At 41.5% G+C, this 24,076-nt stretch overlaps 1 protein-coding gene and 1 long non-coding RNA gene across 5 annotated transcripts in view; one reads left to right on the forward strand and one right to left on the reverse strand.

The window, feature by feature from the left end:
• sox1b (SRY-box transcription factor 1b) overlaps window positions 1-24,076 on the forward strand; it is a 68,397-nt gene that overhangs the window by 20,942 nt on the left and 23,379 nt on the right. The gene's annotated exons all lie outside the window — the stretch shown is intronic.
• LOC130165570 (uncharacterized) overlaps window positions 1,121-24,076 on the reverse strand; it is a 74,053-nt gene continuing 51,097 nt past the window's right edge. Inside the window, exons 3-5 of one of the 3 annotated variants that reach the window (XR_008826837.1) lie at window positions 15,406-15,500; window positions 8,954-9,053; window positions 1,121-1,198 (exon numbers count right to left, since the gene is read on the reverse strand). This is a non-coding gene — a long non-coding RNA (uncharacterized LOC130165570). Of the gene's footprint in view, window positions 1,199-6,723; window positions 7,119-8,953; window positions 9,054-15,405; window positions 15,501-24,076 lie in introns of those variants that run through there. The other 2 variants (XR_008826836.1, XR_008826838.1) reach the window with 2 other exon arrangements.

Below are 24,076 nucleotides of genomic sequence, written 5' to 3' on the forward strand. Positions count from 1 at the left end.
GTTTAGTCAGACATGAATCACACTGAGTAGAATAGGGGATAAAAACAGTCGGTGGTTATATACGTAATGTGTTCTAGGTATTATTAGTACGTTTATGTATGTATCTGTTTGGGATTATATGGGATTATAGCACTTTTAGGCATGATAAACCCCTTGGGTTTGATGTTCCAGATGGCCTAAAGGCCTGGACCTTACATGCTAAACACACACACACACACACCACACAGACACACACACACACACACCAACCTTTACCCTAAACCCATTCCTCATCTCTGCGAACAGGGACTCTGAGTGAATGGCCTCGCTAAAGGCTTTTTAATAGACTGCTTTGTGCGTGGAAAACTCTTGGTGACAGGGGAGAGTCCCGAGGGAAACATGAGAGGGGTGGGGGGGTGGGGGGCGGTGGCTCATTGAAAAACTAACTAAGCAGAGAATCGGCAGTTGCTGCGCTACTGATCCTTAAAGACTTTTAAACCCCCTATTTGAATCCAATAAATTCCAATTACATATGTGACATTTCACAGAAACACACGTCTTAGCTTGAACATGTAATAACTGTATGAACTGTGCAGATATCAGTTTCACAGTGTAGATTAAAAGCCACATGCCTGGTTTCCTGCGTCCAAGGTGTCATCTAAAGGTTCGACAGATGATTATTAATCGTTTGTGCGATTAATTAGTTGTTTCGACCTGATTCTAAAACTAGCCTGGGGCAACCATCTGTTCATTATGAAACATTGTGGACTGCGTAGTTTTAATCCAAATGTTAAAACTTAATCAAAACTTATCTAAATGTGTCTTATTGATAAGAAGAAAAACTTATCGTACTAGTCACAAAAATTGCGAGTATTTGGTAGCGAAGGTGTTGATTGGTCCAGGACTACAGCGCTACATTCTCAGGTCAAAATAAGGGTGATCTGTTTGACTGCATCATGGTTGGGAAGGCGATATGTTTGCCGTTGCCGTGTATTTCTGTCCCCTCTCTGCTGCAGAGTGTGTGAATGAAGACATTTATTACAACGGAGACACAGAGGATTAGCACAGGGCTTAAACCATTCTCATGGTAATGCACAGAGCTGGGAGCGCGCAGATAAACGCAAACACTCACCTTATCAAAACACCCAGACCTGAGAGACTACTCCTTAACAGCACCGACAGACCGACTGGGAGACACTGACGGGAGGCAGGAAACAGACTGGAGAGAGAGAAAGATGTCAGTTAGCTGTGGCAGATTATGGCCTCATTCAGAAAATACTGCTTGGACAATGAAATCATTCAAGGGTGCACCCATCACACTTAAATGCAAAAGGTAAGACTCCATTGTCCATGGTAATGCCCTAAAAACACAAACAAACAACCGCCCTACTCTCCATGGAGCCTCGGTGTGGCGAAACTGGACACTTCAAGTTCAGTTTTTGTCATTTAAACACAGAAATAATCATTTATTGGCAAATGCTTACCTAAAATAAAAGAAGTAATCAATCAGTACTGTCAGAAGGTCTCTGGAAAGGGACTGATAAAACTCTGAGAAACTCACTAGTTAGTTAGTTTTTAATTTATCTGGAGAATAATCACGATAACAATACGATAATAAAAATGACTGTTCGTGACAGCCCGAGGCACGATATGAAAATGGAGTATCCATCAGTCCTTCTTGTATCTGCACCTGCTGATCCTGTGCAGAGTTGGACAGGTTGCCACTCCATCACAGGACTAACACACACACACACCGTAGAAAAGTTTGCATTTGCCATCTGGGTGACTGGTCGAGTTTCTACTTCGAGTTTGTGCTTCTTTGTAACTTTTCATTGCCTTTCTGTCAGTATGTGGTTTTAATTTTGGTAAAAACGTGTCCGACCAAAGCTGCTTTGATTGACTGATTGATTTCTCATCACGAGCGATAATAATAATATGTGTTCATATGGGAGAGACAAAGCAGGGAGGACGGTAAGCTCTCTGCTACTGTAATCCACGGTATCCTTCGGTGCTCCAGGCAATCCACCGTGTTCACTTGTGCCTCCTCAACATTGTAGACAGACAACAATCTCAGCCACCAAATCCATGTCTCTCCAAATCTTCTCTCTTGGCGTCAGGTTTGTTTTTTGGCTCCTTCAAGAGAAGACAGACAAGAAGCTGAGCTCTGAGGATTTTTATATCCCTCTTTTCAATAGACTCGGTCTCTTTGAACATGGCAGTGTAACAGCGTATCGCCGGCTGCGCACGACTCCCAAGATTCTCCCAGTTGTCTTGTCGTCTTAAAGAAGCAGAAAAACCCTGCTACGTAGATATCGACACTGACGACTTTGGGCGAGCAGTGTTTGAGAACAACCGTCACAAAGAGCGCTGGAAGATTCTGTCGTCACGTATAGTCAAATCGCAAGTTGTTTAAAAGCCATTCTCAGGTTATTGGGGTCAAGTTACAAGTCAAGTCTCAAATTTTTCACTGCAAGTCCAGAATGAAGTCCTTTGGATCAATCATGGATTTAATTCTAAGTCAAGTCACAAGTATTTTGGAACAAGTCCAAATGAAGGTGAAAGTAATTTGAGACAAGTCTTGAATGTCTCTGCAACAACTTGACTGAAAACACATGGGACTTGAAATATGTCGCAAGTATCTGGATTCAAGGAAAAGTTTTGTTCTTTATAAAATCTAAGTTGTGTGTGACCTCTGCGGACTGGAAGGTCCTGATCATACTGTAAAGGTTCAACGCATTCGGGTTTGCCTCTGTGAGTTTTGGGGAGGAGATCCAGTCTGACGCAGGTTATGAGACAGTTGTGTTGGACAACACCGTCCTCCTTGCCCACACGCCCAGCAGTCTATTAAAAAATGTTGACAGAAGGAAAAGGGGCTTTTAGGTATTATAATCCGGGGTTACCACCTCCTGCATTGTCAACACCACTCACTGAGGTTCAGTCCAGTCCACAGGGGATATCAACCAGTAACCTTTGCAATGTCAATGCCAAAACCACAGGCTTTTGCAGTTATACGCAGACACCCCCTCCCTCCTGACTGCCTGTCTTCCCCTACCGTAACAGAGATGTAGCTTCCAGATCTCTCCCCTGCCACCTCTGATTAAGGCCGCCGTGGGCGAGACACACCTGTACAGCTGATGGGAGACAATGCCGCTGCTTCCTCCCAGAGATTGATTTTCTCCATTAAAACGGGCCCTTTGTCTAAAAAACCCTGCACCCCCTTTGTTATGCTAAAGAGAAGATGGAAGATTTCCAATTCAATTTGGGCTGAGCCGAGGGCTGGTCAGCTATATGGGCCTCCATTGTCCCGGCCGAGCCCGCTGGGACGACGCTAGCGTCTCCCAAACGCCAATTAAGCCGGACGGAGAGACGGACAGGGGGGTAATTGACAGGCAGGAGAAAGGCAGCCTTCTTCCTCTCTGTCTCATCATTGAAAAAGAAAATCAAAGAGGGAGCGCAGCAGAGAGGAGGAGGTGAGGAAGTGAGGGATAAAGGGGGGGTGGAGGAGAGGAGTAATAACCTGTAATATGTTGCCCAGAGCAAATTCAGATTACATGAAGTGTTTAGCTCTTGTACATGACTTTGGCCCACAAGAAAAAAAAAACCCACAAGAGCCACGATGACAAGTAAAGAAAAAGTTCTTTTCTTGCTTAATGTTGGCTGATTTAATGTTTGTGAAAAGTAATAACAGTAACTTTCAGTGTCTTCATCCTCCGTCATTAACCTGTCACAGGTTGACTCACATTAAGCACCTGAAAATGTGTCTAATTAAGACTAATTTCACTTAAATGATTAAAGATTTACTGCATTTCTTATGTCTTAAAGAGACGTGTACCACTAAAGACGTGCCATCTAATGATCTACAGCACAGTATGAACCGAGGAATCAACTGACTTAAGTTTTTTAAATACTAGTGTTAGCATTTAGCTTAGCACAGGAATATAACTGCACATGTCCTGTCCTGCTCTGTTTGCTCCGGGCAATCAATGCTTTCCATTTATTTCTGTACAATACAAAAGTGAACTGGCTGACTCTTGAAACCTGAAGTGCTTGAAGTAAACTTTATCCTTTTTTTGGTGATGCAAGTAAAGTAAAGATTCATTTGAAAAAAGTTTCTTAGCATTCTCTTATAACCAGAACTTTAAGTGTAATTTTTTTATATGTTCATTCAAAGTGGAAATTGGAAAAGCAATGGAAACTAATTTACTGACCTCGAACTGCAGTGAAAATCAAAAGTACACTGCTTTGTTAAAGTAAAAAAGTAAAAAGCCTTTATAATCATGGCATGACTAAAAACAAGAGATATGCATGTTGACCTTACATCAGCCCTTTAATTACTGTAAAATCAAATTAGAACTTCTGCAGTTACATTTTAAGAATTTAAAGTCAATTTTCTAAAAACACAGCGTCATTACTTGCAAAGATGATGACGGTTTTAGGAAATGGGATAAAAATGTCTTTGAAATGCCTTGTGTCCTTTGCTAACCTGCATTACTGTATATAGCTAGAGATATTTGTTACATTTATTATGCTAATGACTACATTTGAATCATTTTGAAAAGGATGTTGGATGAGAAAGCATTTTTGTTAACATCATCTGTGCCTACAAGTTTCATAAGAGCTACTTTTCAGGTATGAAAACCTGAGCAAAGAGGGGCTTGATTTGAGCTTGAAAAGAAAGGCTTGAATTCTTTCTTCCAAAATCAGAGATGATTCCAGTGATACAGACACAAAGACGTTCACGCACAGTACCCGCTGTTCTTCATTTCTCCACTGAGAGCTTCGCCAGTCTCCACAAGAACTGAGACATATTCAGACTGAACCGAATAGCTGCTTCTTTCCATTCAGAAAACAGTGTTTCTGATTTATCAGCAAGTGATTTTGGGGTGAAAATGAACAATATCTGAAGGTAGTTACAGTAAACAAGTCATAACTTTTACATTTATATTTATATATTATTAAATGGGGCTGTAATTATCCTAATTTTTTATTTTTTTTTGTATCTTGAATTCAAGTGGCCACTTTCTTAACTCACGCTGTATAGACTCCTTGTATTTAAATGTACAGTAGACCGTTCTTCGCTTACTTTCCTCCAAACCTCCTTTTTCTCAGTTTATATCGCTCTGTTTTCCCCCCTTCTAATCGCAATGTCTCTCGCTCCTGCTCTCTCTCTGCCCCCCCCCCCCCCTTCTCCCCCCTCCCTCTCTCCCTCTCTCTGCTGGCTTGTGACAGACGGCCTAATAGGATTTAATAAGCCCCATTTGCATGTCAGCCTTTTAGATTTTCTGTAAGAAAGAAAGGCGATGGGAGGGATGGGGGGTGGACAGGGGAAGGAGGGGAGGGATGGTGTGAAGGGATAGAAGGGAGGGAAAGGAGTGAGTGTGACGATGGACGGATTGGTTTAAGGACCCATTTCTTTTTTTTTTTGATGGAGTATTACACCAGGAGGTTTAAAATCAGGAGGCGATATTGTCTTTTTCTCAAAAATATATCAAGCATTCAGTCATAGCTAGTATTATTATTATTGTTATTAGGCTATTACAGTTATTTTCATTTTCATTTCAGATCACGTGTCGGCAGAAAACTCATTCTAATGTTGTTTGTGAGTGATTTTACATTAGTTTAGCGATCAGCGATGAGTTTCATGTTGTCCCAGAAGTGTCTCCATCCCGACAATAAAACCAGATTTAGGTGTAAATGTTGTGTTCAGCTGCAGCGGGCAGCTTCATGTCACTTCTGCCAAGTGGCTTTTGTGCTCTTTGTTTGGATTTTGTTTGTCGTTCAGAGCAAATGTGAAGAACAGAGTGCAACAGAGTGTCAAGGTGCTTAAAAAAAAAAAAAAAAAGGATTCCAGGACAATGACGGTATCTGGTGTAACATGACAATTCATCGTGTTGGAAGAGCTTATTTATTGTTGGCATCCACGCCGTGGTGTCCAATCACTGTTTCATCCACTTTAGAGTATTTTTTTCCCCCGACCTCTTTTAGTGGTGGAAACAGTAAACGGAGAGCGTTGCTGCTGCAGAAACTACCCAGTTTTCCCTAATGCTAATACAACATTCTAGTGAACCGGTCTGTATTTAACTCTTGCGGACTCTGGATATGAATTACTGTGTTGAACTTCCTGCTGGGACGTAATCCCGGTGATGCTGTGCCTTAGTCTAACTCTTCTTAATGGGAATCCATCGTTTTCTAATCGCCATCACCAGTTTTCACAGTTCCACAGTTGCTTCCAGTTAAAAATATCGGAAGGCAAACTGTGTTTAACAGTTTATCAGTTTTGTAACAGTCATTTGCTGACAAAGGAAGCCAGAGTGTAACTAAGTCGAGATTTAAAATAAATCCATCCCATGATAATGAGACGATTTCACCTCGATTTCATCCAAAGTTAAAGATATTGAATATTGGTATAAAATAGCAATTGAAGAAACATTTGTATCATATATAAGCCTGGGTCGTTCATCTTAGGCGTACGTTATTGATATTACTTTGTTACTTTATTTCAATTTCCTCTTTTTAATTTGTCAGACTTTCCTAAATCATTTAGTCTTTTTGTGGTTCTCCAGTCCTCACATGGATAGTAATGCAAATAAGAGGGTGTGTGTGTGTGTGTGTGTGTGTGTGTGTGTGTGTGTGTGTGTGTAAGCAGCAGAGAGAGACTGTCGTTCTGTAAGGAGGATAAAAGGTCCAGCCAAAAACCATGAGTGTTGCACACATCTCCACACACTCAGTAATCCCCATGTTGGTAGCTGATGTTTATTGCCGTGTAATAGGATCAGGATGAGGCAGCGTCAATATCAGAGCAAACATCTCACTCTCTCTCCCTCTCTCTCTCTCTCTCTCTCTCTCCCTCATGCACACACACACACGCACGCACACAACAACACACACACACACACACACACAATCGCTCATCAAACATAGCCCAGGAAACATTGTGATCCAGGAGAGATGAGAGGACTAATCCTTTTAGCCTTCTGAGAAGACTCTCCTCCTCCTCCTCTTCTCTTTCTCTTTCAGGCTCGCTTCCTCAATCATTCTTCTTCTTTGACTCTCTGCCGTTCTCTTTCTTCCTCTCTCTCGCTTGACAACATTGTTTTCCACTCTCTCCCTCCGCCACTTTTACACTGACGAGGACGAGGCTGAGGGAGAGGGAGAGAGCCACTGAGCTAAATATACATCCCCAGTGTGTGTGTGTGTGTGTGTGTGTGTGTATGTGTTAAGTGTAGATTGATCTGCTTGGTTTGAGAGATTAGATCAGATAAATCCTCCTTTTTAAACAGACCTGCCTCCTCAGCCTCCTCCCACCTACACGCTTCATCCATCTGTGTGTGAACATTCCTTCGGGTTTGCTGAAATTTCATTTCAAGCCGTTTAAGTTGCGAAGGGTGAAACTCGATACTTGGACTGTTCCCGGTGTCCAACAATTTATTTAGGCTGCCACTGTGCCGGGGGCCAAATGTCCCCTCCTGTCACTGCTGCTGCGTGGCGGGTCGTGTTGAAAAAACAAGCTATTTAGAAATCTGTTTACCTCAATGCACGGAACTCATTGGGGTCAGTTCTATCATGGACTGAGCTGTAAGAATAAACACTGCTCTTATTATGATGCTGAAAAAGAAACTGCATTTACAGTGGACTGGTCTCGTCTCTACGGATACCTGATCCCCTCAATAAGGTCGGTTTTGCTTAACGTGCAATTTAACTGAAAATAGAATCAAAAACTAATTTCCATATAGAGCGTTAAAAGAAAAATAGAGGCATTTTTAAAAACACTTTCCTCTAGTAGGATCTGGTCAGTACGAACCTAGTCTTCTACATAAGTGTTCATTCTCAACCTCTCTATGTAATTGCAGCAGAAGAGATTTCACATATTTCAGTGGTTTCTGCAGAAAAATATATTTTAAGCTTCTCTTTTGCTATTCCTTTCACTTTGTCATCTGACTTTTGTTCAAAGTTGGGAGCCAGTAGTGTCATATTTTCCTGCTGTTTTTCTGTACGCAGTGGTTTTCACTGGGCTTCTTTCTTCTGTTAAATGAAAGCACATAGTCGTTATTTACTGAACATATGAAAAAAGGCAGTGTTATTAGTACATATCATATTCTTAGGTTCGTGTAAATGCTCACTGTGTGTGTGCGCGCGCGCTTGCGTGTGTGTGTGTGCGTGTGTGTGTCTTCAAACAGAGCTGTGAGTGCTTAATGAATTTACTTTGCTCTGATTGGAAATTAATTAAAACAGCCTCAAACAGACAGCCGCCCACAGGGAGCCACTGGCAACACACTGACAGACAGATTACTGCTGTGAGCGGCGAGGGAGGAGGGAAGAGACTTTACAACTATCTGATGCGTTTCCTACAACCCCTTACGCGTCATGGATTACAGCGACCTTAGCCTCCGTGTTGGTGTCAGTTTTGAACCAGTCACATCTGCAGTATCAGTTCAACAGCAACAGTCTCGATCACAGACGACTGAGGATACAAATAGGGCCGCAATTAACAGTTCTTTTCAATATCTATTAATCTGTTGACATTATATTGATTATATTGTTGTGTTATTGTTCTGGTTTATACGTATCAGAAAGTTTCCTGACAATCATATTCTCCAGATGTAAAAACATGTTTGTTTGGTGCAAGATCCAACAACAATCACATCATCATCATTTTTTAAATATTTTTTTCAGTGGTAATAAAATGCAAAAATGACAATTCCAACTGACATCGCAAATTGTTTTAAATATTTCAGTGGCTGACCATGTATATTAACTGAACATGTATTCCATTCTATTGATTTATCCAAAACTTTTTCTTTCTGCTTGATATTTTCAATTGTGCGAGGTATTGTATGAGCATCTCATCTCACGAAAAATTCATATTTAAAGGCGAGGTGTTGTTTTAGGAACAGATATATGTTGGGAGACATCCTGGTTTCCTCAGGAACAGAAGGAAATACCGGTGTTGATGTGGAGTGCTCAGTAATCTCACCTGCTGGAAGGACTTCATTTAGTTTGGGCGCCTGGGTAGAGCAACACGCTCACTCGCTCGCTCGCTCGCTCGCTGTGAATCCTCCGGACAACGACCGGCTCTATTCACATAGAAACACAAAAGGCAGAGAGAAATAAAACACCCTTTATATTCAGAGACAACAACAGACACGTCAATAATGACAAGTTATAGTACTGGAAGAATTCATCAAGATGACCAGGTGTCAACTTCCCATCTCTGCTCGAGTCAAACAGTACTTCCTGTCAGTGTTGGGTTTTTTCGGCTTTCTGCTGTTTTCTTCTGAGAAAGGAAAATTCTGTATCCAAAAAGCAAAAGGAGAACAACCTTGATCTTAGGTTCAACATTAGATTCACCTGACTTAAAAAAGAATTTCAATTTAAATAGATCAATTTGAATTTAATAAGCCAGACTATTAAAGCTGGGGGACTTGCAGAAGATTTCAATAACAGCGGTTAAAACTGATGCAGCTGGAGCAGAGATATCCTGTCAGTCACGGCAATTAAACCCAGATTTAACTGATATAGTAATTTATTGTCAATTCACAGTGTTTAAATCTTTAACATCTTCCGTATCTTTCTCCCACTGTATATGATGTGAAAACAGCATTAGTCCCTATCCCTAAAACACTGCATCCTATATTTACCATTATGAAACCAACGGCATTCATTTGGAGGTGTGTGTCTGGACACCTGGTGAGTGTAAGTTTTATATTCACGCTCTGTTTTTGGTCTCCTCCAACACCTGAGGGAAATGTCTGGCTCTTTACTGGTTTGTCTGTCTGCTGTTTGGCTGTTGGTTCATCTCATGCAATACATTTTTTTCATTATAAATACATTTATGATAGCTGCTTTAAAGTTTTCGGTGGAAAAAAAAAGAACATGAAATTTCCAGACAAAGTACAAAAGCGGCTACAAAAAAAAAAAAATAGACCTTGAGTTGAGTTTGTTTTGTTAAATAATAAAATATAATAATGTGTATAAATGAAAAGCAGCAGTTGTCTGCTTCACATGAGGCTCTGGAATAGAGAGTGTATTTCATGAAAAGTAGCTGGACCCCAGCTGAACCTCTCCGTTCTGCCTCTGGTTCAGGAAGTGTTAACCGGTCCAGCTCCTTCAGTCAGACAATGATGTTAAAGACTAATTGACGAGCACTTTAAATAAGTCCTAATTAGAGCACGGCTGGTAATAATTGGGCAGGCGGTCTGAACACTAATTAGCGTTTAAAAAAAAAAAACTGTGTGTGTGTGTGTGTGTGTGTGTGTATGTGTGTGTGTGTGTGTTACCATGTGGATGAATGATCTCTACAGGGGGGCTGATGAAGCCCATACTTTCAAGAAGCAGACGGAGTGAGAGAGAGCAAGTGGGTGAGAGAGGTAAAGGGAGAGTGCAGTAGAGAGAGAGAGAGAGAGAGAGAGAGAGGGGAGATAAACCGCCGCCCCTCCGCACTCTTTTGTGATGGCGCATGGTCTGCGGGTGGCCCTCTGCATGGGAGGGACGGGGCAGAGGGCAGGTGTGTGTGTGTGTGTGTGTGTGTGTGTCTGCGCATGTGCGTGTACGCGAGAGAGCTGAACTTACTCCTAACAAGACTAATTGATTCTGTAGCCTCTCTTTATCCTTCCCTGTCTTCCTCTTCACACACACACAGTTTTTTCTCCTCCTCTCTGCCTCTAATTGTTTGTGCTGAGAGGCGTCTAGAAAACAGCAGTAATAGATTTCCCACCTGCTGCAGGGACACATTAGTAACACACTCAAATGACTTGTTTGCCTCCCTCTCTCTCTCCCTGCTGTCGTCTATTCATTGTTTACTGCTCGTCCTTTCAGCCGGCGACCCAGGTGTACTGATCCCCTCCGGTTCTCAGCCAGGCTGCATATTAAATACACAACCAAGATGTCACCCTTCTCATTTGTTATTTTCTATTTGATCTTATTTCATTTGTGCCTTTTTTTTTGTAGAAATCCGAAAGAGCTGACTCGACTCCGTTCCAGACTATAGTCACTACCTTCTTTTGGAGCCGGCAGCAGTGTCACTTCAGGTTGCTGCCATGCTTGCTGTTGCTGTATCTATGTGTATTTATGAGGTTACTATGTAATGAGGGACAATACAATAGATCAGAGATGCATCAGTGTCTTGCAGACATTAGTTTCAGTCTGGCACAAAGATGGATTACGTTCATGGCAAATTAGAAACTAGAATGTATGTCTGAGAGAGTCTGAATATTAATCGGACCCCTCCATCTGAATGCAGCCCTGACACTAATGTGACTCATGTCATGTTATGTGCTTGTTGTCAGACAGCAGTGCTGGGAATTACAGGGCAGGTTAATGAGTCATTTACTTTATAACACTCTCAGACTCTAGATGCATATTCCACCTTTAATGATGCTGAGATGGAAATCATAAAAGGCTAATGTAAACTTGGTCATTAAGACCGAGGTTAACATAAGTATTTTATATCATTTACAAAAATGTTTATATCATCTAGAAGACTAAGCGTCTGCAGCCATGTTAGCGGTTTGTGAGGTTGTACTCACAGAAGTGCTTTAAGCTAAATGCTAATAATTGTATGGCAACATGCTCACAATGACAGTGCTAACATGCTGATGTTCAGCAGTTGTAATGTTCACCATCGTCATTGTCTTAGTTGAGCATGCTAATTAGCACTAACCACCAAGCTGAAGCTAATGAAAATGTTTTTAGTTTTGCAGATTTGATCATAAACCAAAAACAAGCTAAAATTGCTAAAAAAAAAAAAGTTAGAGTTCATCCTGAGGGGTTGGATGTAGTTGTGGAGACATTTCACTCAGAAGTACAAAGGTCGACCTCATGCTGCTGCAAGAGGAAAAGTCCGGGAATCGCCAAAGTCATTCGGATTCATCGTCATCTGCAAAAATTTGTGTCAATCCATCCAGTAGATGTTGAACTATTCTCCTGACACACCTCGTCATATTCAAGCTTCGTGGTCATTATATGGTTACAGTTTAGACGGTGGGGAGGAAGCCCTGCTTTTAGGTTGCAAAGTGATTCTGCTGATCAAGCCCTGGAATTTAAAGTAGTCTCTTCCTGGCCGTACACACAGCAGGATTCATTCAGACAATTTTATAATTGAAAATTACTTCAAATACTAATTAATGGCACAGCAGAGCCAATCTACAATTGGCTGTCTGGTTTGAGTATGTCAGCTTGTACAGTTGTTGGTCTCAAATTGCTGGTTAATTAATTAAATATCCAGTGGATTAGAGAAATTATGGGCAATTGTCCCTTAACAACCCTTAACGAGGCCTTGATTAGTGTCTTCAGCCATATCCTGTGGCTAAAACGATCCTTCAATTAGTCATGGAAAGCTCATGAAGAGAGGGCGTCGGTGGATGAGAGGTCACATGATGGACAGTCGCAGGAATGAGATTTTAAAGCAGTTTCTAATTGTTTGCATTATCTGTTCATGTCCCAGAGATGAACTGACCCGTTTGGAGATCTGTTGATCTGTTGTTGTCTTTTTTTTTTATCTTTTCGTTCAGAATTGCAGGAAAGATGCAGGAAACATATTGTGCATTGTTTTCATTTTGGCCTCTTTTCACTATAATGGATTTTACCTGCTCTCCAGCTGCTTTTGTTACTCTGCATACTCCACACGTTGACATGAAACCACTTGTTACTAAGACGATTTTTTTTTACCATGATCATGATATTGATCGATATCAAATCAAGATTAAAGAGAAAAAATATTTGCAAGAATATTTTTAATGTAGCTGCAGAGACATCGTGTCTGGGCCCCCATATTTCATGACACTGACACAGTGACAGGAAGGTTTGCTTGGCCTCTGAAGCCTTGTCAGACAGATAAATGTTGTAGATCATACACACACACACACACACACACACACACACACTGGCTGTATGGAGATAGGAAGGTGGCTGACATTTGTGGTTCCTCGGGTGAGGACATGGCCTTTTCTCCTCATTTCTCCTGGCCAATCCCCCAGACTGAAAAGGGGAAAGGAAGATAACGCCTTTTGTTTGGCGTGACAATGTCCTACTGATACTGCCATGGGAGACCTGTCTGTGTGTGTGTGTGTGTGTGTGTGTGTGTGTTGGGTCTATCCCTCCCCTTTAAGTCAGGGAAGCCCTCAGAGAAGTCATTATTACAGGACGACATTTACCCTCTTGGAGGATCGCACAGACGCAGTGTGGCCACTAAAATAATTCACACTTATGATCACACAGGCTACACAAGATGATGTCGAAGATTTGTCTTACGAACCGCTCAATCTCTTCGTGAATTTGTGACCTTCAAGAATCAAATCCCAAATTAATCAACTGATTGTTTCACATCTGACTAAAACAACAGCTGTGTTGATCTCGGAGCTTTCCTCTATCCAGGAGCGAACACTCCTTTCTTAACTTCCACAACTATCTCACGTCCTACTGATGACAGTGGCTTCAGAAAGTCTTCAGGCCATGGGAAAAGTAGGCTGAGTCCACTCCAAAGCTTTTTTCCAAAGCTGTCAAAGACACTCAGCTTTCACACTTAAACTTCCATCTGCCAGAGGAGATCACGGGGTGTTTTGGAAAGTTTTGGTGAAAGCTAGTAAATTGCGGCTTTCTTGTCCTCCAATGCTTTGCAACATGTTAGGTGACGAGAAACAAGGTCGTAAAGAAACTACTGAGCTGGGAGTAGATTTTCTCCTCCTGTGCAGAAAAAGTGTTAATCGTCTTAAACATCACGGCTGAAGTGACAGTGACTGACAGGTGACAGCAGAGCAGATGCCTGCTTTGGTTTGCCTGGTTGGTGAAAAGACTGCGTGACGTGTGAACAATGCTGCTCTCATCTGATGGATTTGCCTTCTGTTCAAGACGCTTCCGTCGCATTGTTTCTGAGGGTCTGAGCCGGAGCAGACGCTGTACCCTGTGTGCAGACAGAAAATTGACAGCTTCGGCTCAATACGTGCCAGACCAGCACTTCACATCCGGGGACAGCATGTTAGCCAAGATGTCACCCCATATCATGTTAGATAGCTTTTCACCTTGTTACCAGTAAATGGTGTTAAGATCGTGTCAGGTGGGAAGGGGGAATGCACTCATTTAAAGATGATATCACTCCCAGTAAAAAGGGGCAGCAGCCAAATGCAGCAGGATTGATAATTTTTGTCAAATTGCCTGCAGCACTTTGACGTTCGCCGTCAGCTCCCGAACATCTTAAGGAAGAACCTGGTATAATATATGAAGCCATCTTCATAATGTATCAAAATTGAATGGCTGGAATGCCACTTAAGGTAGTGGTGGTGTAATTGGTACTCAAAAAAATCTTAATAGTATCATATATTTTGAGCTGGGCTTTTAAAAGGATCTATTGTGAGATCTTGCCTTGATCTTTACTTCTCTCTCTCTCTTTCTCTCTCACACACACACACACACACACACACACACACACACACACACACACACACACACACACACACAGGATGATGCATTCAAGCCATCATTTCATCAGAAAATTCCCAAGTGTATTGGGGCACCACATGCTATAATGATCCTCTGTAAATGGCTTGGTTGGACTGCTAACTTGTGTAGATAGTGCAGGCACAGACTAATGTACTGTCTTGTAATAGGGGGGGAAATTACCTGCCTATTACAGCTAGACCCTCGGAGGAGGGAGGAGGGAGGAGGAGGAGGAGGAGGAAGGAGAGGAAGAGAGGAGGTGGAAAAAGGAAGATGATGAGATTGATGAGGAAGATGAAAGGAAAGCGGGGAGAGAAACCGAAAATGAAAAGTTTTATGTGTGTGTGTGTGTGTGTTTATGTGTGAGTGTGTGTGAGGAAACCTTTGATTTTGAACTAATGGAAATACTTTATTGGTCTTGTGATTAAAAAGCTGGTAATTCTCCCACTGCATGTTTTGACAAAAATCGCCAAAACACATAAGTTAAAGACAAAGACTGTGGTGTGATTTCAGCTGTATTTACTTATAAAATGATGAATCTCTCTCTTATTTTGTCAGTTAACAGTTTAGCCTTAATTTATCCTTTTATTAGAGGCAGGTCTTTATATCTAACTCCCTCTGTTTGATATGTAGAATTAGTCATAGTGGTATTTTCGTATGAAGCCTTGTTTTCAGTCGCTCCTGTTTGCCGTGTTAAAGCTACTGCATTACACTTCCTGTAAGCATTTCACATTTAAAGCCCTCTAGCTGTTAATAACACTCCATTATCTGTCGACCTCTAGTTTAAACAGGAAATACAATTCCTTTTGGAAGATGAAATGTATGTGTTGTTGGGCAGACTGGTTTGGTTGAAGGTTGCGTCTCTTATGGAGCAGTTAAAGTTGCACATTAGCATTGCCGCTGTATTTTTGACTCTATATGTGCAGATCTTGCCACAAGTGAATAGCAATTAATGACATCATATAAATGCCTGTCCAAGCTTTTATATCACCTCACCTTAAAATAGCAGATTTTACAGCTGTGTTGACGCGTAATCACCTGGTGACGTCAGTGACTTTTGTTTGTTGGTCTTGCCGAAACGTGCGACGGATCTGCAGGAAATAAAAGTGCAACAAAAATCAAAGTTCGTCAGGGTTGTGTTTTGTGGTCAGGAGTTGCACAACTTCAACTCACTGCAGTAATATTTATGACAACAGAGCATTTGAAAGACCACCGTCATGGGACTGGAGGAACGCGTGGCTCCACTATCGATCGAGCACTTGTGCACAGATGTTTGATGTTGAGGGATTTTATTGATAATGAAACAAACATTCAATCATGGACATAAAACGGAACCAAAGGAGGATCCGCTGATCACGAGTGTCGGGTCAAAAAAAGTATATGAATGGAAGTTCCCATAAAGGCCTAGTAAGTGTTAATTAAACAGTTGTAAAGGGGCCATTCATGATGTTTTTGGTTAATTAGGGTCTCATTCTAAACAAAAATATGAAGCATCATAAATCTCCTTTTCAAATCTGGATTTTTGTTTGCTGACAAAATTGCCGCTTAACAATAATACCAACACCATGTTTTGTCATGCTTGTTAAAAGAAATTAATTGAAAATGTCTGCGGAGCCGGTTGTAATGCACACTAATTTCCTTCAGCTATTGGTGAAGCGTAAATTGGCAAACAGTCGCATAATGTGTTCATGTGAATAGACAGTTTAGATGGCTGTTTGTTAACAATATTTGTTTGCTTAGTTATTGTATTCATGGAGACAAATATGAGGCATGTCTTTTTATGCAGCTTCATTTCTTGTTAGTTGTTTGTTATTATGATAACAAGGATCCATTTGATGTCAGCAGGCCTTTTATCTTCAAATGAGCCATTTAAATGTCACTACTGTAGGGCTGTGTGTGGTGTGTGTGTGTGTGTGTGTGTGTGTGTGTGTGTGTCTGTGTGTGTGTGTGTGATCATTGCATTTGCAAGGCCCCATTCATGTCTCGTCATTTTTTCCTACAATGAGAAATTACCAGCATTCACTCTCTCTGATGCCGCAACAGCAACAATATTCAGTTTTTAATAATCATTGTTCAGTGTCACAAATTCAAAGCTTTTGTCCATTTCTCCCTCCTCAGTTGTTTTGCTGTTAAGGCAACAGGCTGTGACACAATGATACAGGAAATTAGAGTCATTATTCACGATAGCTTTGGATCGCATCAACTTTTAAACTTAAATTCAGCGCGAGGCGAACTCATCATCGCCCCAGAGAGAGTCGCTCAGCGGGGTGGGAGAAAAGTGCGTCAGTTTAGGTAGGAGACGTTTTACAACTTCATATCTCTGCATTTAGAAATATATGGGCTGCACCATTAAGATAAAGAAAAAGCAACTGAGGGTAGCTATAAGTGTAAAACAACTCCAGCATTGAACTTTAGTAGTCTGTGTTATAGTTTACAAGCACCATCATTGAAACACTCATTATAAGTCACCGCTAGCTATAGCTGCACAAACACATGTTGTCTCAGTAGGTGGGGATGCTGTGGCTTCTCTTCAGGCTTGGATAGGACACCAGTCCCATGCATACAGTTAACGCCATAGATTATATGACAGATTGTCATATGATTGACTTTTTAAAGTGAAACCGATATTGTCCTGTCGTGGTCTCACCATCACGGAGAGAGTGCGGTGTCCCTCTCTCTCTTTGCCGGAGTGGCAGGTAAGCTATAGGGCAGCCCTCCCAGTGCTACTACTGGTGATTTGGGAAATCCTTACTGGCAGGTTGAGATGACAAGGCCACTGTCTTTGTGTTAGTGCTCTGTAATTTGCTTGTTTTCCACTCCGCCATAGAGCTGACACACTGCAGGAGCAGGCAAGCCAAGGAGCATTTCTCTCTCTCTCTCTCACCCTCTCACTTTCTGTCTCTCTCGCTCTCTCTTCCCATCTCTTTCTCTTGCTCACTCGCCCCTTTTGCTCCGGGTGTGCTCTCTCCTATTGTTGTCATTGTGTTCTGCAGCTCAGCTCTGTGGCCTCAGAGTTAAAAAGAAAAACACAGGCTGCAACCATCACAGAAATCAGAGCCTAATGTCTTACAGCAATGAAACGTACCGGACGAGTGAAAACGCAGCGCTCTGACAGGCTTTAACAGGCTCTGTCAGCTCTCTGAAACTGAGTGCACACACACTCACACACACACATAAAAAAAAGGAATACAGGTGCAAGGAACATTTCCCAAATCCTGACAATCATGGCATCTTTGTAATGTGATTAAAAAAGCTTCTAAACATGGATACACCATTGTTAACTGTTCTGTCACTTTGTGTAATTTCCATTTCCTAAAAAAATAAATGCTCATTTGACACCAAAAGGAGAGAAAACAAGAAGAATTACCACAACAGTTTAGGTACAAGCTCCTTTCTTCTAATGAACCAGGAATTTTATAGGCTCTTTGAAGCTGTGAAGCATTATGGGTGAATTCCTGCCTGTGATAGGTGTCGACAGGGGTAGTTTTCCTTCTGATTATAAAACATAAATACTACTTAAATATAGCAAAGACACTGCAGGCCTGAAACTGTGAGTCATCAGTGTTTTGTGAAATCTGGCATCATCCTTCGATTGTAATGTGATTAAAAAAAAAAAAAAAACCCCATCAGTGCATGTCTGTCAATGTGATGAGTGGAGCTGGTGATGTTTCCTACATATGCTCATATAACACCTACAGAGGAGAACATGCTGGAGGTTGGTGTGTTTTTAAGATTGATCAGAAAATATATAGAGTTTGGTAGAAGCTCATTCCTCTACTTCTTCTAATGGATCATGGATTTTATTCGGTGTGCAGGTTTCTCTCTCTGAGGATTTCCCTCCCGTCATGGCGTACAGTTATTCCCTCTTTATCTCTTTGCATTAGTCACTGAATACGACTATTCAGTTTGAATTGCAATTGTTTTGTGAGAAAAAAGCAGCACGGGATACAGGCTGTACTTGTGTACGTACAGTACTGTGTGTGTGTGCGTGTGTGTGGAAAGAACTTTGAATGGCTCCCCCTGTTTACCATGGCGACGCTGTGGCCTGTGTTCTCTCGTCTCTACGGTAACCGAGGCCCTGAGCTCCCTCTTATTGGCTCAGCCATTGAACTCCCAGCTAGAGACAAAAGAGAAGGACCCAGCACTGGTAATTTCTTATCACCAAATCCCATTAGGCTCGGGGTTTTTTCAGGTTTTTTTTTTTTTTTTTTTCATTAACCCACACAAAAGTAAAGTGGAAATCACCATACCCGGTCAGCTCAGCCCCGGCTGTGAGTCTCACCAGGCCCCCTAATAACATCACTCTGCTCTCGTGCTGGATTAATACAAGACGGACTTGCAAAAAGTACATTAATGGAATCAGGTTCAAAATGAAAAACAAAAAAGCTGGAGTTGTATTTTAAAACAGCATTACTTCATTATCACATTAATCCTCACACCTTTTGTAAAAAGTAAAAAATAAATAAAAATTGTTGCGAACAATGAAACCATGGTAGATAAAGCTCATAGCCACTAAATTATTTCAGTGATTCTGTAGCATAGAGGAAGTTACAAAATGTAAACTATAAATCTTTCAATGCATAAAGGTAAAATCCAGTCTTTAAATTTGTTCAGTTTTCTCATGCGTTTTCTCCTCCCTTCTTTCCTAATGCACTTTTTTTGACTATGCTATAAAATAACAAAGGGGAGAAAAAAGCATCTAAAATCATAAGGGACTTCTTTATTGCATTATATTACACCTTCTTCTCACAAATGTCCAAAACACAACCTGCTGCAGTAAACTGACGAGTCTTTTTTTGGCATTTTAGCTTATCCAGTCATCACTTCAGCTCTGCTCTGCATTTTCTGTCTTTCACCTGTCACCATTCATCTAGCCAACAAACTGAGACATTCTCCCATTCAGTGTGTGTGTGTGTGTGTGTGTGTGTGTGTGTGTGTGTGTGTGTGTGTGTGTTGGGGGGGGGGGGGGGGGGGGGGGGGGGGGGGGGGGGGCACTGCCCCAGCAACACTAGCTCTGACACCTCTCGGCATACTGAATGGGCCTGATATACCTAAGGCCATAATCACTGCGGTTTCTGCACGAGCGTGTGATAACCGCCTCTATGAAGTCGGATTGACAGACAAAGGCCTAATCGCTCCTCAGCTCCAGCAGCCAAACAGCTCAGAGGAAGTATTGACCCAAAAGCACCATAATCCCCTTCACCTAACACGGGCAATTTCATGTAATACCTGTAATAACACGCATTCAGCTCAAAGTAGTCATCAAAAGAGCTCTGAGCATCTGATTTTGAGAGGTGAGCTCTTTGAATAAAAAGGGACCTGAAGAGTATATCAAACTGTAATAACAACATACTCGCTTTCTTTTCAACTCGTTGGCGCTCCTCTGAATCATCTTCACTCACGTTCTCTCACTCTCGTGTCCAAATGTGTCGCTCATGTTACTTTACGCTTTTCTGCATTTGGAGTTATTTTAAAAAGAGACATATAGAGGCGCACGTTGTAAAGATGAGCTGTCAGCTTTCTTTTTCTTCTTCTCTGTGTGAATGGTCGCTGCTCCTTCCTTATATTTTGACATTTGAATTGCCTGCGTAATCCGTATTTTATGATCTCTGCTGAGGAAAAGCTATGGATACCCAGAATGGACAAATGTCAGTAAGACGTTAAAAGGCGATCTGATGAGCTAAAAAAAAAAAAGTGTCACCCTGACCTTTCCAACTTGTGACTCCTTAATTCAAAACATTTACTTGTGATCCTCTGAAGAAGTGCCTGTCTGAGCTGTGAGCAGCACTGACTCGAATAATTAAAGCAGAGGAGGTAAAACTACAGTATTTCAAACGAATAGAAATTATTTTGTGCAGCAAAACTTTATATTTGCAAAATCAAACATAAGGAATGAAACAGAGAAACTAGCTTCATTTGAGCTGCTAGTTTTGTGTCAGAAACATAAAACTCAGCGTTTCTCAACTTTTGTCACTCCACAACTTCCGACGCCAACAAAACCACAAACGCCACAGCCGAGACACCTTCAGTTCTGTGTGAGCACTCGCTGTCTCGGGGGTGTGTTTTGCTGCTGCACACAGAGTGTGTATAATGTGAGGCTTAGCTGGAAGAGGTGGTGCACATGAAGGAATACGTGGTATTTTCTGTTGGTGTTGGTTACATCCACATAAATGACAGGAAAGATTAAGAAAAGAATCACTGGAATGTTTTTTTTTTTTTTTTTTTGGAAATGTCTGTAAAAAATACTGAGAACAGTCAGGATCAGTGTTATACTGTAGATCTAATCATTTATCTCATCCGCCACATCATTAGTTCATGCACAGTTTACTGTAGTTTGTGTTGTCCACAAAATGTAGCGTTGGAAGTGTTGGAGTGTAGTATTGACACAGCCTGTTATACCTTCTAGTTATACTCCTATAAAGAGTAATTATTAGTCTTAATTGCTAGTGCTGGAGTTCGCCTGACGTGCAGCTAAGTGGAAAATATTTAGAATTATACGCAAACTTGTAACATAAGATCACAACACAATGTATATGAAGTGAGAGTGTAATGTAAAACCTAGAGCACATTCAGCGAACCATCATCCAACCATCCAACAGTCAGCACGAGCATTTAACACTTTAGTGCTCAAACCCTCAGTCCAGAGGCATGTTGAGGATTCAGACTGTGTGTGCCTCTGCACACCAGATTCACAAGAAATGAAGCATGCATGTGTTATTAGGGATTCCTGAGCATTTGGAAAAGAAATCATAGTTGTGTTTGTTCTGGTATTGCCTCAAAAATTCTCAAAGTTCTTCATGACGCCTCCCTCTTATTCCTGCAGAGGGTGAATGCATTTATTGGAAGTGCATCCTTCAAAAACAGACAAATAAGAGCGTGTGAAGTGCTGCCCTGTGGCTGCAGTTAATCTGCTGGTATTACTAGAGTAACACGACACGTTAAAGAGCGAGGAACGAAATGTGCAAAAAGCCGTCATCATTTCTCTGGAATTTTCTGAAGTCAGAAAAGTAACACGGGCATTTAGAGGTTTGTTTGTGCAGTAGATAATGGGGTCAGAGTAATATCTGATCAGATACACACACATCTGCATTTACTCTCTCTCTCACACACACACACACACACACACACACACACACACACACACACACACACACACACTTTTTAGCCTCTGATTTGGTATTCCTGTCACAGAGATTAATCAACCTGCACACCCCCTCGCAGCTACACAGTCACACACTACAGTCACATGTTGTACCTGCTTTTAGGTGTGTGTGTGTGTGTGTGTGTGTGTGTACATGTGTTTGAGAGTCAGTGACAGAGGCCTCTATCACCAATCTGCGTATCTGCATATTAGCGCTGGACCATCCCTTTAATTTCCTACAGCAGCTGATAACCATCGCCTTCTCTCAGCCTCTTTGTCGCTCCCACACACCACTCTGAGATTTCATATGAGCGTGTGTTTATGTGTGTGTTTATGAGAGAGCGAGAGAGAGAGAGAGAGAGAGAGAAAGAGAGAGAGAGAGAGAGAGAGAGAGAGAGAAAAGGTTGTTGGCTGACTAACACTGTCCCTTCTCTCTGTTGCCCTGTACAAACACACACCATGAGAGGACTGTCAGCGAGGCATCGTTTTGATTTACTTACGTTTTAAATTTTTTCTTTGTGATTATTGTTTATTGTAGTGATTAGTGTGACAGTGATTTACTGGTCTAATTTGTGCTTCATGGAAATAATCCCCAAGGTTTGGCAGCACCATACCTCCTTTATGTTTCACAATCTGTAATACACAGTTAGAAATGTAGTTTCTAACCTGACTCCTGGTCTTCAACCATTCCATTTAAACCTTGAAATAACTTTATCCCAGCGTTTCAACAGGTAATGACTGGAATAAGTAGAGAAGTCATGGGAGGGCATTCGTTTTTATGGTATGTGTCGGTGCACTGAGATCTAGTGGAAGGTCTTGATTTACTTTGCTGTTTAATCAGTGAAACTACCTTTGAGATATTCAAGAATTGGTGTAGACAGCAGAAAGGAGGAGGCAGGAGGTCAAACTAGCTGGAGAAGGTGTTTAATGGGACAAAAAAAAAAAAATCCTGTCAAGGTGGAAAAGCCTCTGAAACGGCTTTCAGGTCATCACAGGGCGCTGAAACTCTCCACTGAGACGCAGGGTGATAACACTTGTAATTGTAGTTACATTAAATTCCACATTCACTTGGGTTGAATTGATAGGAAAAAAAATGTAGTTATGATAAAGTGCTTCTCATAGATTAACACTGTGGTACGGATCCATTCTGGACATGTCAAACATGGACAACACTGATTCGATGGTAAAGTCATCTGTCAAGCAAACACTTGCTCTCGCAACTGATACTAATAGATGAACGGCAATGAGATTTGATGTGGATATACCGTCTATGGTCCGTGACATTTTGAGTAACTTTTGACCAGGTGAAAACTTTCAGTTTCACTTCACAGCAAGCGACTCTGAGAGTTAAAAGGTTCGATTACCATGAAGCATCTAACAAATTGTTAACTGAATAAAATAATTAGCAGATAACTGGATAAAGAAAAGTCAGAGGTGCTCAGGAGCTCAGACACATGGCAGTAGCAGGATAAAACACACTGGCAAAGCGAGTCCACGGCTATGACACACCCGGACGAGAATAAGTGTGTGTGTGTGTGTGTGTGTGTGTGTGTGTACTGAGTCACATCACATCATGAGGAGGTGAATGCTAATCTGCTATTTGCTATTATTCTCCGAGACCTTGGGTGTGACAACAGGATGGAGGTAGAGACGGGGGATCAAGAGAAGAAGAAGAAGCAGAAGTAGATAGGGAGGTTATGAATGAAGCCTTTGTGTGAGTGTGAGTGTGAGTGTGTGTGTGTGTGTGTGTGTGTGTGTGTGTGTGTTGGCAGTAGAAAAGGAGAGGTACTGCAAATTTAGAGGTATGAGAGGAAAGAGCGCGTGCAGCAGAGAAAGAAAGGCAAGTGAGGCAGAAAGAGGCGTCATGTGTCTCTCTCCCTTTATGTACATCTGTATCTCACCAAGGTCACTGAGGGATCTCATCTGCCACAAATGTGTTTGATCAAGTTTATATTTTACTGCTTGACTCCTGCTTTTGGTCAAAATATATGTATATATATTTAACCAGTGGTTAGAGAGGTCTGTCATTACAACCACTGAATGTGGCCTTAACCCCCAACAGCTCCAGTGGAGCTACTCCGTGACCAGCTGGAAAATGGAAACCTTCATGAGGCTTTTAATTTGAAATCCCTGTTTAAATCAATTCAAAACAGTAAAAGTTTTTGGGCTGTGTGAGCTCTACAATCTCTTGACTCTGGACTGTCTTGTGCAGAATTGATTATTACATGTGATCATGTATGTTTCGAAACAGCTCGGGAGGTTAAAGGTGGCACAGGTTGCTGATGGACGCACAGAAAAACTCAGCACACACTGGATCACACAAACATAAACAACATCTCTACAGACGTATGGGGAATATGAAAGACAAAGATGCAGAATTAAAAGCTTTTCTTTGCAAGAATCATTTTCATTTTTCCATTTTTCTAAATTTGACAAAATCTGACAAAAGCAGACCAAAGGAAATAACACTTCTGTTGGTTAATAATAAACAAAATACACAATATTAACTAACAGAATTTAGTTAGT

Source organism: Seriola aureovittata, chromosome 24 (genome assembly GCF_021018895.1).
Source record: "Seriola aureovittata isolate HTS-2021-v1 ecotype China chromosome 24, ASM2101889v1, whole genome shotgun sequence".
Classification (NCBI taxonomy): Eukaryota; Metazoa; Chordata; class Actinopteri; order Carangiformes; family Carangidae; genus Seriola; species Seriola aureovittata.